Here is a 13,781-nt window from a genome sequence, read left to right as displayed (position 1 = left end):
ACTTAGCGGATGAGGCAGCATCTATGGAGTGAAGGAATAGGTGACGTTTCGGGTCGAGACCCTTCTTCACTCAGCGATCCCTAGTGCCTAAACCGAAAAATCACACCAAACAATAGATTAACTCATGATTCACACTTTAAACAAATAGCTTGTTGTACCAGTGGCTGAATCAGCCTGAACAACCTGCTCAATAGCTGCGAGTCCATCAGACTAGTACACGGTAACACACCACTCAGTAATGGCTGCTGGCAAAAACTCAAAAACATAGTTCAGATTTTGTAAAAAATGAAATGATGGTTAGTTTTAAAAGAATGAATGAATATTTTAAAGTATGAAGGGACTGTCCACTTTCACGACCTAATTCACGACCTCTGCCGAGTTTGCCCTTGACTCATGCTCGCAGCATGGTCGTCACGAGGTGGTAGGCAGGTCGTGATGCTAGTCGTAGGTACTCATGGTGTCAAGTAGGTCGGGATGTTTTTCTAGCCTGATGAAAAATGTCCACGAGTAAAAAAGGTCATGAAAGTTTGGACAGGCCCTTTAGAATTGCACATAGAAATGGAATAAAACATGAAGAGGCTCAAGGGACAGAATGAGCCACTCGTGTTTCTATCGCTGGTGACTGGAGACATCGTTATGATTTTAGTGGTGAAATTATCTAAAGACATGGACAATTAATGTTTCCTAAAAATCCCCTCAGCAGATGGAAGGTGTACATTCAATTAATTAAAATGCTAGTATTGGAAAATACAACCATCAAACCACTGAAATGTCTTTAACAAATAAAAATATATTGTTTATTTATTATCTTTATGGAAGGAAATCTACTGCACTTTTCTGGCCTAGCCTCTGTGCCTCTAAACCACTAACAATTGATTCTCAGATTCTCAACTTCCTTCTGAAATCACCTTGGAAGTTCACCTGTTCATTCATTCATCATTGTTGAAAACATTAGCGATGCAGTGGTGCTGGTTTCCGACGGGAACGGTGATGGACGCACCACTCGCCTCTGTCCTCCATTTCCTGCGGACTTCCACCGCTGGAAGTGTAGGATTTTGGTGTGTGTGTGTGTGTGTGTGCTTTATCATCATTCCTTACAATGCTATGTACGACAGTGATTGCAACTTCTACTGAAGTGTGGATGGCCATTGGCTCGCTAGAAGCTCATCCGCCCTTTGACAGGCCTTGTTTTTGGTCCTGCTGGGGGTCCACAGCCCCCCCTTCAGAAAATATCATGGAATTGAAGGATCTCCATAATAGATTGGACTGACACATTAAATCCATTGATCCTCATCTCAGGTAATAGTTGATTATCTCTTTACAGAGGTATAACGTAGTTTCTATGGGAATTATGTGCTGCTCAATCTCTAACTCACCTTTAAATAAGTAAAATACATTAATTATAGCTCATGTTATGAGTGCACATTTATATATGATTCTTTATTTATTTGAAATTGGAAGATTTTGCGCTCAAAATCCAATGCTTTTCAGCCCGTGACACAGCGTGGTAGCTGTTTTAACCCAGAAAATGACATTAATACTTTTAGTAGATTCAGATATACAGCTATGAAGAGAATATGGGGAAGCAGAATTAGTTTTGGAATGTCGAGAGAAAGATTTTAATCTCTATTCTGTTGATTTATATGACAGATTGTTTTAACATGCTAATTGTAGCCTCAACGGAAGTTATTGGAATGTTAAGGAAACAAGCCTGATCTGAAAAGATTTCCAGAATGCTTTGGGAAATTCCATTTGCTTTCTTTCTGAATTACGATAAATATTATTTAAATTATATTCAATTAAATTAAAATAAGATCATTGCTGAAGTCATCTCACCGACCATACACTCATCCCTGGAACACCTGGATAAGAAGGGCACCAATGTCAGAATCCTAATCAGAGACTACATCTCTGATCTCAATACTATTATCCCAACCAAGCTCGGTCTCCAAAACTCATGGAACTTGGAAATAGCACTCCCCTTGGCAACTGAATCCTTGACTCGCTGACCAACAGACCCCAATCAGTGAGGAAAGGTGTCAAATCATCCTCAACACTGGTGGCCCCACAAGGATGCGTTCTCAGCCCTCTTCTATACTCATTACACTCTGCACCAAATGCCGATGCAACTCAATTTACAAGTTTGCAAACGACATAATCGTAATGGGCTGTATATCACAAAATGTCGAGATGGAGTACAGGATGGAAATTGAGAACCTCGTAGCTGGTGCCAACACAATAACCTTTCCCAAGACAAAGGCGATTATGATTGACTTCAGGAAGCGGTAAACACATACCCGGGTATATATTGATGGTACTGAAGTAGAGAAGGTTGATAGCTTCGAGCTCTTAGGAATAAATATCACCAGCAATTATTCCCAGACCTGCCACATTCGAAGATATGGCCAAGAAAACACACCAATGTCTCTAAATCATCAGAAGGCTTAGGAAATTGGGCATGTCCCCAACAACCCTCACCAACTTCTACAGATGCGCCATACAAAATGTTTTATCGGAATGCATCACTGCTTGATTTGGGAACCACTCCATCCAAGACCGCAAGAAATTGCAGAGATGTAGCCCAGACCGTCACGCAAGCCAACCTCCTTCCATGGACTCCATCTCCATCTCACATTGCCTCAGCAAGGCCACCAGCATAATCAAATGTCACTCCCTCTTCTCCCCTCTACCATCAGACAAGAGGTAGAGAAGTTTGAAAACGTACACCTCTAACTTCAGGATACACACAAGATGTTGGAGTGGGGTGACTCAGCGGGTCAGGCATCATCTCTGGAGAGAAAAAATGGTTGACGCTTTGGGCAGAGACCCTGCTTCAGACTGGGTCTCAACCCGAAATGTCACCCATTTCTTCTCTCCAGAGATGCTGCCTGTCCAGCTGAGTTACTCCAGCATTTAGTGTCTATCTTTTGTTTAAACCACGATCTGCAGTTCCCTCCTACACATTTCCTCTAAATTCAGGGACAGTTTCTTCCCAGCAGTCATGAGTCAACTCAACTGTCAGCTGGATTGTGGTCCTGACCTCTCATCTACCACATTATGGACCAGCGCACTATCTTTAATTGGATTTGATTGGACTTTATCTTGCACTAAATGTTATATCTTTTATCCTGTATCTGTACACTGTGGGCGGTTTGATTGTCATCTTGTTTCTGGTGTTATTGTTGATTGGGTAACATGCAACAAAATGTTTTTCACTGTACCTCAGTATACGTGACAGTAATAAACTCAACTAAATATTAATCTAAGTATAAAATTTCATTTAACCGACAAATTCAGTGAAAGAAAAGGGATCTTAGTTTATCAATGCATTATCTAGTCTAGGTTATCAAAGATTTTTACTACCATTAAAGGTTTGTGTGGTCACATTCACAATGTGGGACACCAGAGAAGATGGATTGCACACAGCAAGTTCCCTCCAGTCCGGGATGATGAAATAATGTTTTTTTATTACATGGACTCAGGGATGAATGTAGGCCAAACATCTTCAGCTACTTTTAACATGTTATTGCATCATACTTTAAAATAAAAACAATGCATGTCCTAATTATGGAGAATGTGAGAGGAATTCAGGGGGCCTAATTGAAAACTTGATCGAAGAGGTGAATTTTGAAATGAGTTATATTGGTAGAAAGATATATTTTCTAGGTTTTAAGAAGGAATTACAAGGATTGTAAATCCATCATCTATCTGAAGATTGTGCTAACAATACAGGGAGGATAGGATACACACAAGCTCAGAACTGCACGAGGCCAGCCTTTGGGAGGTAATGTAAGGCGTGAAGACGTTGCAGATACAGGAGTGGAAGAGGAAATGAAGGGATTTTAGCTATCTACGAAGATTGTGGATTAATGATGGACACAAAATGCTGGAGTAACTCAGCGGGTGAGGCAGCATCTATGGAGAGAAGGGATTGGCGATGTTTCGGATCGAGACCCTTCTTCATGAACTGGGATTGAAAATCAAAATGAATAAGGATGCAGGATTTTGGGCAAGTGCACGACTGATTGTGTCCTCAGGACAAACTGGATTTTACAGGGTGTGAACAGTGAAAGGGCAACTGAAAATTGCCGTTAAAAATAGAAAACAAAGCACTGGGATGAGGGGAACTTATTTGAAGAAGGTTGTGTAGTTCAGTGTGGAACCGTGGGCTCCATCAACAGAACACGGGCATAGCATTTCCTCAACTGTGTCAGTGACAAGAGGGGAGTCAGAAACCATGGGTCTGGAAACCCACAGACTCTGATCCAGCAAGGACATCTGTACACAGGAAGCTTCTTGCAAAGGTCACTGATCGCCTGGGTTAAGGGACATTCCTGGGGGCACCAAGGCCAATTTATAATAGTGGGACTGCTGCTTTGAACTAAACCAATGATTCAACATTAATGCCAGATTTAAATTTAGGCATGTCGGTTTCCTCCAGTGCCTTTATCAAATTCAGTTTCTTTGGCCCCAACCTTAAACTTATCCCTCAGCTACGTTTGTCCTCAGTAATTTTACATTGTTAACTAAACAATACCCCAGACTTGTTTGTGCTAACTTTAGATGTTTTATATTCTAATGGTTTGTTTTAAAATATAATTGCATCATATAGTAAAAGTTTGCAGTCAAAATTAATAGTTAAACTGTTGTGTAGTCTCAACAATCGAGTGTTTAGGAAATATCCTTATGTAATCAGTGAAAATCTGATTAAGTGCCAGAGGTTCCAATTCACATCCAAGAACAATGTTGCCCACTTTTCTACGACTCTTTATAGCACTTAAGAAATTGATTCTAATGTCATCTATGCATGTGGACTATAAGTACCAACGATACTCATGTCTTGCGTTTTTTTGCTGTATTTTAGGAAACTCGTGAATGTTTCCATATTTTACATGCTTTTTTGAAATTTGTTTGAACAGTGACTAGATTGTGTTCTCGTGTGAAACAGAAGAGGCAATGAGAGTTGTAGCCTTCAAACTGAAGGAACTGTAGAGGCGGAGTGAGATACAATCTTAAAGTTATTAGGCATACTGTTAGTTCAGAGCACATAGTGTGTAGACAAGCGGAAATGTAAATTTCCTCTTGGAAGAACATACAACGAGTTAAGATAATATTTAACTAAATAGTGACACTGTTAATACTAAAATAATGTTGGTGGTTGTACATTGTCACTCCTGGTCATGTTACCAGTGGCAAGTTAGAAATCGAGGTTAATGATCAAGGCGAAACATAAATTTAAATCCACTCAGTAATTTGAAAACTTAAATTCGATATTTATATTTGTCCAACTGGTTCACTCAGTGCTGGACCACTTGTACAATAGGAACAATACATAAGTCTGTTGTTCATTGACTACAATGTGGCTTTCATTGCTATCATCTCTTCTGAATTTATCATTAGACCCGGGGAACCAGGTCTCCACTCCATCCTTATCGGAAGAACTCAATCGGTACAGGGGTGTCAGGGGTTATGGGGTGAAGGCAGGAGAATGGTGTTGAGGGGGAGAGTTAGATCAGCCATGATTGAATGGCGGAGTATACTTGATGGGCTGAATGGCTTAATTCTGCTCCTATCAGTTAAGAATTTATGAGTTTAACAATAACATCGTCTCCTTACTGACCATCAGCAGAGGGGAACCTGTTGTCTGTGTGCTCAGTCCCTTGGCCTCACTCAGTCCCTTGGCCTCACAGTCACACATGGCCTCAACACCATCTTTACATTTGTCAGTGATGCCACTGCCATTTGAGGAGTAATGGGCAACAATGAGTCAGAGTACAGGAGGGCGAACAGTATTCTGGTTGAGTGATGCCAGAACAACAAACTTGGGATGGCAAAGAAGCTATTGATGACCAGGAAGGGAAAGCAGAGTGATGATGCATCATCATCGGCGGGACATTGGGAGATATTCAACAGCTTCCTGACATTACACATCTATGATTATCTGTCCTGGGCCCAGCACATTGACGCCATCTTCAAGAAAAACCCGTCAATGGCTCTACTTCCCTGAGCATGTTACCCATTACTCTTGCCTTCAGGTGCGTGGTGAAGAGCACACTGACTGGTTGCATCGTGGCCTGGTTCGGTAATTTGAACTTTCATAAGGAAGATTGTTCCCGATGTTAGGGAAGTCCAGGACAAGGGGTCACAGCTTAAGGATAAGGGGGAAATCCTTTAAAACCGAGATGAGGAGAACTTTTTGCACACAGAGAGTGGTGAATCTCTGGAACTCTCTGCCACAGAGGGTAGTTGAGGCCAGTTCATTGGCTATATTTAAGAGGGAGTTAGATGTGGCCCTTGTAGCCAAGGGGATCAGAGGGTATGGAGAGAAGGCAGGTACGGGATACTGAGTTGGATGATCAGCCATGATCATATTAAATGGCGGTGCAGGCTCGAAGGGCCGAATGGCCTACTCCTGCACCTAATTTCTATGTTTCTATAAAATAATTGAGCATTCGAATGACCAAAATAGGCCTCAAGAAGGCAGACATTATCATCAAAAGTACACACCATGCTGGCTACGCTCGCTTCTCACTGCTACCATTTGGAAGAAGGTAGCAATGGGCCTGAGCCTGAGAACTGTTACCTTGAGATCAACTTCTTACCATCAGCCATTGGGTTCTTGAATCACCTTTCACAAACCCACCTCAGCACCAAGGACTTTTGACTGTTTTGGCCTCGTGCTCTAAGACATAGTGCATAGTGGTCTATGTAGTTTAGTTTTTTTATTATCATGCTCTTGTTTATTTAGCATAATTAATAATGTATTGTATATTAATTTGTGTTGTTGGTTCTAATGTGCTGGTAAAGCTGCAGCAAAGAAGAATTTCATTTTTTTGATTCATGATTGCAAATGACAAATAAACCTTCTTGATCTCTTATCTTGCAATAAACAAGCCTAGATATAATAGATGATATCAAAAAAGTAATAAAAGCTATCCGATTAGTGGTTGATTGATGGAAATTGGGTTTATTTATGGCTTTGATATCACAGCAGACTGCAAGACCAGGAAGAGTGACCACTTAGTTGTGTGTATCTTGGATGATATTAACTGCCTTCTTCAGGCCTAATTTGATCATTCGAACACTCAATGATCTTCTTGACCCACTATTTAACAAGGACACCTTGCATCGAGCCACAGCCACAAAACCAACGAGGATAGATTAAGTACGGAGAAGCTCAAAACTATTCATCCAAGAAGCAAACTAACCCAACAGAATTAACAAAATTGTGATCCTCCACAATCTGTATCTCCATGCATCAACGAATCCCTTGTTATGTTCAAGTAAAGTGTGAAATGGAGATGTGAAACTTGGTTCCTGGAGTACTACAAGCCACAGAATCTTGAAATGATTACAATACATAAAAATAGAATTCATCCAATAGAGCCCAAGCTAACCTTCTGTAAGAGCAATCCCGTTAGTCTCATTCCTGTTCATTTGAATACAACTTTTTGTCACGGGTGCCCCTGAAGTTTCCAGCGGTTCTGGTAGTGACTATCCCAACGTTTATGAAACAGTTGGACAGGTACATCGCTAGGACAAGTATGGAGGGATATTTACCAAACGTGGGCAAGTTGGGCCAAAGGGCCTGTTTCCACTGTATCACTCTGACTCTACGACACTAATGGCCCAATGTGTTGAAATCTGTCCTGCACACCTGAAAATTATACCCTGGAACTGATCAGCCTGAAGAAGGGTCGCGATTGAAAATGTTGTCAATCCATTTCCATCCACAGATGCTGCCTGAGTTCCACCATGCAGGTTGTTGCACGTGGTAAAGACTGGGATCTGAATTGAAGGGGTGAAGTTTGGATAGATCAGCCTGGGATTGGGGAGGGAATCTTCAGGAATGGGGACACAGATTTTGGGCCGGACTGGGAGTTTTAAGTCCACTCGGAGCTTTAGGAGAATTGCTGGGTTAAGAGCAAGAGCAGATCTGATGTTTATGGGAGGGGGGTTGGGCACAATGGTTGGTCAATGGTGATGGAGTGACTTGTGGGATTACTGGGTCAAACTGGGTAATTGGCAGAATCTGTCAGGCTTGGATCCTCAGAATGTTCACTGAAGATGTGTGTTTGGAGAAGGAGATTGCGTCTCGATGGATTGGGAATGAGTGCGATTGAGAACAGTGGGATAAAATAGTTGGCGCAGTTAAAGGTAAGTTTGTGACTTAAATATTTGAAGGGCCTGAGGGAGCTCTGCTGTGACAACACGTTATTCAGTGCTCTACGAACATGTGCAAGGCATTAACTGGTACTCTGCATGGGGAATAATGACTTTCCTGGGTTTTTTTTAATACAAAGGGCTTTTATTCAAATAAAAGCTTTTATTCAATTGCCCGTAGCGGTGACTGCGGAGGCTTCAATAGGCCCAAACCACGGGTGAACTGAGGTAGTGGACTGAACTTTGGTGCCTTCCCTCACAGTGAGAAACGCTGATACCACTGTGGGGGGATGTTTTTAATGTTTTATGTTAAATTCTAAAGTGTTGTGTTTATCTTATTTGTGTGCTGAACTCAAATTTCACTCCACCAATATGTGACAATAAATGTCTCGGATTCAGATTCAGATTCAATTTTAATTGTCATTGTCAGTGTACAGTACAGAAGCAACAAATGCATTGGTCTTTTGTCCTTTGTCCTTAAACACCAATATAGAGTAGTAACAGAATCAAGACTGCCATTGGCAGATTACAATCAAACAGTTATCAGATTAAAATATTGTCTTTATCTTTTTTTTACTTAGATTGTTATTGATTTTTCAGAGATATATACAAAACTTGACCCTCCATGACAACCAGCCTGTACAGAAGGCCTCCAGTCCCTGAGGTTCCTCTCCATGTACATGCGGGAACGGACGTAGGCCCGGTAGAGGGGCCAGGCTGTCGGCCAGGGCAGTACCCTCGACTGCCCGCTGCCTGGACCCGCGAATAGCCATCTTGTCCAGGCCCGGGAACAAACTGACAGGGAGACCCCTCCCCCCTTCCCTTTCTCCAAACCCTCCTCCCTCTGTACCGGCTGACATGAGTTTCTCTGTAGGATCAGAAACTACTCCAGAAGCCCATGGATGTGTTGCGTTGGATAGATCCAAACGACTTCCCAGGGTGGCAGACAGTATCTGGGAAACAATTGCTGATGCCTTTCCCCATGTGAAAAATATAGCAATGAAAAAGTTGATGTTGCAACTCACAGCACCAGGGATTCAGGTTCAATACTGACCTCGGGTGCTGCCTGAACAGAGTTAATGCATTCTAGTTAAGTAGCGACGGTCTTAGTGCAATTTGAATGAGTGACCTCTGTTTAAGAATCTGGATTACAGAAGATGTTTGGTGTAGATTTGAAATAATAAATAATAAATAACAAGATGTCTTCCATATAGGTGTGGAGCATAAGCCCCCTAATAGGATGAAAAATTGTAAAGGAAAACATAATATAAACTTGTCAAAATATACAGCTGTAATCATTGGTGTTTTTAATGCACGTTTAGAATGGGAAAATAAGATATGCAAAACTAGCCTAGATGAGCAAATCATTGGGTATTTTAGAGATGGGTTCTGAGAACAGCTTGTTCTGGAGCCAGAGAACAGCAATATTAGGCTCGGCATGACAATGAGATTGGGTTAAATCATGTCCTTGAAGTGAAGACATCTGTGGGTAGCCATGATTACTACACCATTAGATCTTCTATTCATTTTGCGCTATGGAAAAAAGGGTTAAGACTGGTATTTTAAACTTAAAAAGCACAATCAAGGGTGCACAATTATAGAGCATGCCAGTGAACGGGCAAACTAGGTTAAAGGGCATTCACTCATGATGCAATGGTGTATATTAAAGGGGTTCATTTAGAATATCCAAAATAGATACATTCCAATGACGAAAAATTACTGCAAGGGGTGAACCCACCATCCATGTTAACATTGCGCTATAAAAGAAGATAGACACAAACTGCTGATGTAACTCAGCGGGACAGGCAGCATCTCTGGAGAGAAGATATTTTGGGCCGAGACCCTTCTTGAAGAACTGAAATGTCGCCCATTGCTTCTCTCTGGAGATACTGCCTGTCCCGCTGAGTTACTCCAGCACTTTGTGTCTATCTTTGGATCTGAAGTTCCTTCCTATACATTTTGTGTGCACTATAAAGAAGGAGTCTGTCCCACAATAGCAGGGGCAGGAGTTGTACAGATCGATAGCCATTGGGAAATAAGGATCTCCTGTGGTGTCTGCTGCATCTTGGTTGAACCAGTCTGTTATTGACGGTGCTCCTCAGGTTGACCAGTGTGTCACTGATGGGGATGTGCTGTATTATTTGTGGTAGTATATGGAACAAGCTACCAGAGGAGGTCATTGAGGCAGGTACAGTAACAATGTTTAAAATACATTTGGACATGGACTAGGACATGGACATGGATAGGAAAGGTTTAAAGGGATATGGGGCAAATGCAGGGAAAATAGGGCAAATGTAGATGGGGGCATCTTGGTCAACATGGACATTGGACCAAAGGCTTGCTAGTGTGCTCTAAAATGTTATGAATGAATGAATACGTTTATTGGCCAAGTATTCACATACAAGGAATTTGCCTTGGTGCTCTGCCCAAGGCAAGTGACACCATGACATACAGTGATAGTTACATTAATAATAAAACATTATCGATTAAACACGTGAATTAAATAAAATACCAGAGCAAAAGTAGGCTACAGATTTTTTGTTATTGAGTAGAGCTACTGCTCGTGAAAAAACGCTGTTTTTATGTCTGGCTGTGGCAGCTTTAACAATTTATAATTCTTTAAATACAAATGTCTTATTTTAAAAGAAGAAACATAGAGCAGGAAACTACAGCCTAATTAGCATTACATCTATCGTAGAGAAAATGTTAGAAGCTTTTATCAAAGACATTATAGTAGGCCACTGAAAAAAATCCAAGGTAATCAGACAAAGCCAACTTGACAGTGAAAAGGAAATGGTGTTTCTTTGAAGAAATGACGTGTATTTTGCATAAAGGATTTGATGAATTTCCAGAAGGCGTTAGATAAAATGTCACATCAAAGCATTTGGTGGAAAATAAAAGCTTATGGAGTAGGAGTTAATATTTTTCCCATGGAAAGAAATTGGCTGATAAGAAATAGTGAGGAGACATTGATGGCTCTTTGTCTCATTGCTAAGGGCTGGACTATTGTACCAGAGGAAATATATAGGAAGAAACTGCTGATGCTGGTTTAAACCAAAGATAGACACAAAGTGCTGGAGTAACTCAGCGGGACAGGCAGCATCTCTGGAGAGAAGGAATGGGTGATATTTCAGGTTGAGAACCCTTCTTCAGGGGAAAGGGAAACAAGAGATATGGACTGTGATGTAGATAGAGATAGAACAAATGAATGAAAGATATGCAAAAAGTAATGACAATCAAGGAAACAGGCCATTGTTAGCTGTTCACCAGGTGAGGACGAGATCGTCTATGTCTCATGTTTCCCTTTCCCCTGACTGTCAGTCTGAAGAAGGGTCTCGACTCGAAATGTCACCCATTTATTCTCTCCAGAGATGCTGCCTGCCCTGCTGAGTTACTCCAGCATTTTGTGTCTATTGGGCCAGAGGGGTGGTACTGGGACCTTTTATAATATATAATGATAACAACTAGGAAGTAAATTTGTTGACGATATAAAGATATGCAGGGAACTAAATCTAGAACTAGGGACCATTATTTAAATATTAAAGCATTATTTATTTAAGTGAGATGAAGCAACATCTTACCTCTCAGAAGGGTTGGAATCTCTGGAACTCCTCTTCAAAAGTGCCAGAAGCAGCATGAATATCACTAGATGCTATGTTGAGAATTGGTAGGTTGGTAGTTGAGAGTACAATGAGCAGCCATGATATTATTAAATGGGAGAGCAGACTTAAAAGCTTTATTGTCTACTGATAATTGGCATGTTGAAAGTATTCAAGCAGAGGTAGAATTATGTTTGGTTTTATAGGACAGTTAAGAGTTACGGGGAATAGAGAAGAACATCAGATCAGCCACAATCTTATCAAATAGTGGAGAGGGAAAAGGGGCCACCTGGCCTTCTCCTTCTCCAGTTTCCCAAATTCTCGTGCATTATCCAGTCTCAGGAGTAGTGAAGGTCTACGGTGCATTCGATGACACTGGCAGCAGGGGAAGTTAAATGCGCAAACTAATGAATGCTTTCTTCAATGGTAGAGAAAGTTAAGGGAAGAACATACAGGCAGTGGGACAGTAATGATATGGGTTGTAGCCAGGAAATTTCCATCACTGAGGTTCCAATGTTGTCTAGGTAGTCACCAACATGCCACAATGACAAACCATTCCCCCTACCATTACACATACCAGCCTCGCAAAGAACCATGCGTGCATTTACCCTTCGAAAGAGTGAGTCTGAAGAAGAGTCTCAACCCAAAACGTCACCCATTCCTTTTCCCCAAAGATGCCGCCTGTCACGCTGAGTTACTCCAACATTTTGAGTCTTTCTTCAGTGTAAAGCAGCATCTGCAATTCCTTCCAACACATCACCTATGTTTGTGTTGGCTGATGTCTGCCTACAAGAGATGAATGCATTTAATTTTCCATCCTGGCCTAGTGGGATTTGAATCCACAATCAAGGATTGAAACATATAGGTTTGTGTGAATTGATTGGAGGGTGGGTGTACAGAGGTGACAACCATTCCCTTTCCCTTATGATTCGTGGAGCATGTAAACAGGCCCTTTGGCCCAACTTGTACTTGCTGATCAAGATGCTCCATCTAAGCTGGTCCCATTTGTCAAACTTTTAGCCCATATCTTTCGATACCTTACGTATCCATGTACTTGTCCAAGTGTTTATAAATGTTGTCCGAGTACCTTCCTCAACTACCTCCTCTGGCTTATGAATGGAAAAAGTTGCCCCTCAGAATTGTATTAAATCTTTCCCCTTCTACCTTAAACCTACATCCTCTGGTGTTTGATTCTGCTTGTCTGGGTAAAATGCTCTGTGCATTCACCTTATTCACTCACCTCATTGTATACACCTCTATAAGATCATCCCTCAGCCTCCTGCACTTCATGGAATAAAGACCTAACCTGCCCAACCTCTCCCTGTATCTCAGCTCCTCGAGTCTTGGCAACAACCTCATAAATCTTTCTCTGCACTCTTTCCAACTTATTGACATCCTTCCTATAGAAGGGTGACCAGAAGTGAACATTGTTCCCCAAATATGGCTTTGCCAACATCTTGTACAACTGTGACATGAATACTCTGACTGATGAAGGACAAGATACCAAATGCCTTTTTGACCACTTTAATCTACCTGTGACGCCACTTTCAAGTAGCTAGGGCGGCAAGATGGCGCATCAGTAGAGTTGCTGCCTTATAGTGCTTGCAGTGCCAAAGACCCGGGTTCGATCCTGACAGCTGAAGTTATCTGTACGGAGATTGTACGTTCTCCCCATGACCTGCGTTGGTTTTCCCCAAGTTCTTCGGTTTCCTTCTACACTCCAAAGATGTACAGGCTTGTAGGTTAATTGGCTTGGTAAAAGTATAAATTGTCCCTAATGTGTGTGTAGGATAGTGTTAATATGCGGGGATCGCTGGTCGGCACGGGCCAAAGGGCCTGTTTCCGCGATGTATCTCTAAACTAAATAATGTACCTTCACTCCTAGACTCCTCTGCTCTACAGCGTTCCCCATTGTCCTGCTATTAACTGTGATGCTCCTGCCTGGTAGTCTTTCCAAAATGCAACACCTCACACTTTTCTGCATCAAATTCTATTAGCCATTCCTCATTCCAGCTTGTC

This window comes from Leucoraja erinacea, chromosome 34, assembly GCF_028641065.1.
Source record: "Leucoraja erinacea ecotype New England chromosome 34, Leri_hhj_1, whole genome shotgun sequence".
Classification (NCBI taxonomy): Eukaryota; Metazoa; Chordata; class Chondrichthyes; order Rajiformes; family Rajidae; genus Leucoraja; species Leucoraja erinaceus.
The sequence above is the reverse complement of the archived record's forward strand: the minus strand, read 5'-3'. Positions refer to the sequence as shown.